Source organism: Rhincodon typus, chromosome 32 (assembly GCF_021869965.1).
Source record: "Rhincodon typus isolate 14 chromosome 32, sRhiTyp1.1, whole genome shotgun sequence".
NCBI classification, from domain to species: domain Eukaryota; kingdom Metazoa; phylum Chordata; class Chondrichthyes; order Orectolobiformes; family Rhincodontidae; genus Rhincodon; species Rhincodon typus.
The window spans coordinates 10,918,849-10,921,348 of NC_063363.1; positions in this window are offsets into that span (position 1 = coordinate 10,918,849).

The following is a 2,500-nucleotide window of genomic DNA, read 5'->3' on the forward strand; positions in this document are numbered from 1 at the left end:
CTGCCTCCCTAACCTGTTCTTCCTCCCACCTATCCCCTCCTCCCACCTCAAGCCGCACCTCCATCTCCTACCTACTAACCTCATCCCGCCCCCTTGACCTGTCTGTCCTCCCTGGACTGACCAATCCCCTCCCTAACTCCCTACCTACACTCACCTTTACTGGCCCCATCCCCGCCTCTTTGACCTGTTTGTCTCCTCTCCACCTATCCTCTCCTCTATCCATCTTCTATCCGCCTCCCACTCTCTCCCTATTTATTTCAGAACCCCCTTCCCCTCCCCCTTTTCTGATGAAGGGTCTAGGCCCGAAACGTCAACCTCTCTGCTCCTATGATGCTGCTTGGCCTGCTGTGTTCATCCAGCCCTGCACCTTGTTCTCTTGACAGAGGTTCACTTTGCAAAATAAAACACATTTGGCCAATAAGTTCAGCAGGTCTGGCAGCATCTGTGAAGAGAAATCCGCGTTAACATTTTGAGTCCAGTGACCCTTCCTCAGGATTGCTCATCAGACCCGAAACATTAATGCTGAATTCTCTTCACAGATGCTCCCAGACCTGCTGAGCTTTTCCAGCAATTTCTGTTATTGTTCCTGATTTACAGCATCCGCAATTCTTTCAGTTTTCATTTGGCCAATAAGTGTTACCCCTTGAAAGCAAAAAAGACAAGGTTTCAAATGAATGGCTGATTGTCTGACATTCTGGCATGTATAGACAGATGTTACCAAACATAGGAATTTGTCCGTGGAATCTTCGCAGATGCAGCTTGCTCCAGAAGCACGGCATTGAAAAATCTTCCAGGTACTCCTCAAGAGGACCATTAGGTTTCACACCGGATTCACATCAAGAGGGATTTATTTTTCAGAGAAAGGAGAATTGAAGGCTTCTTCCCTTCAGCAGGCTAGACTATAACATAGAAGCATGAGACCACTCAGCTCATTAATCCTACTCTGCCATTCTATGCTGTGGCAGATCATCTACCTCAGTATCATTTTTCTCAGCTATCCCATATCTCTTGATGGGTTTACTATCTAGAAATCTATCAAGGTTTGTTTTGAACAAACTCAATGGCTGAGCTCAGCTCCCACATTCATTTAAACCTCTAAATACTTCCTTGCCATTAAAAACCTCCTTAGTTTCAGCTGTATTTACACTATAGCAATTCTTCATGAGAGTGGAGAGCTCAAGACATTAGTTGACATTGACCAGGTCAAAGATAGTTTGTCTGTCCACTCATTTATGGGATAAAACATGGCCTGGGGATAACTAAGAGGTAGTTATAAATGAACTGAATGGCGTTGCTGGAGGTGGACATGAGAATACAATATAAACTTCTACAAAAATGGAAATAAGGACACAAATAAGGATGAAGGAAAACAAAAAATGCTCTAAATGTAAGACAGGTCTGCCAGCATCTTTAATGAGCAAAAAACAAGTTACATCTTCCTCCAATTATTTTTGCTCTTTTAAAATATTGAAGGGCATTGTTTTCCATAGAGTCGCTGTACAGCATGAATCAGAGCCTACAGGAATGGGAAGGGTGAAAATTAGGGAGGGGTGATTAGAGAAAGAAAACTCTGTGCTTGTGTTGGATGAACAAACATGCAAGATTACTTTGTTCTGAAATTAACTTGACTCAAATCATTAGCAGTCATCTTAAGATAGTTCAGAATACCATCATTCTCCAGAAAACGTATCAGATTTCTTTCCTGTTACAGAATCCTGTTCCTTCCTTTCTTAAAAAAGTTCCTTCTAACTCATTTTCTTTAATTGTATAATATAACATAACTCATACAATAAATATTAATATAGGAAGTAATTATAAAAAGAATGTGCAATTTACCGCATGGAACTAATTGAGGTCTATACTAGGTTAGTCACTATTTTGAGAAAACATTGCAAACTGTTGGTAGATTATGTTAATTCATCACAGTCCAAAGAGCTAGGTTAGCTCAGGAGCCATTATGTGCCTTACATTCTCATCTTTGTTTAAAAATCCCTTCAGGCCCTTATCCCTTATTGTGCAAACTCTTCCAGTCACACAACGCCTCCACCATTGCTGACAGCACTCAGTTGCTTGTGCCCCAAGATCAGGAATGCCTTCCTTACATCTCTCTGCTTCACTACCTCACCTTTCTCCTTTAAGAGCTACCTCAGCTAATCTAATATCTTCTTATTAAATCAGTGCCATGCTTAGTCTTACAATGATCCTGTGAAGCACCTTCGGATGTTATATTATGTCAAAGACTCACATAATTACATGTTCTTGTTCTTGTTTTAAGGATTGCATCCTGCAGTTCATCTGCTTTCTCAGGGATTTGTCTAAAATAAAAACCCTAGGCAAAGCGAGAGGAATTGCATAATATAATGAACTACACGCAGTCCGAGGATTGGTATTTTATAGAAACCCACAGTATAGCAAAGAAGAGGATTCACGTTGATGAAGATTAAAACACTGTGTGATATTATTGGATAATTATATAGAAACAGAACTGCAATTAACATGA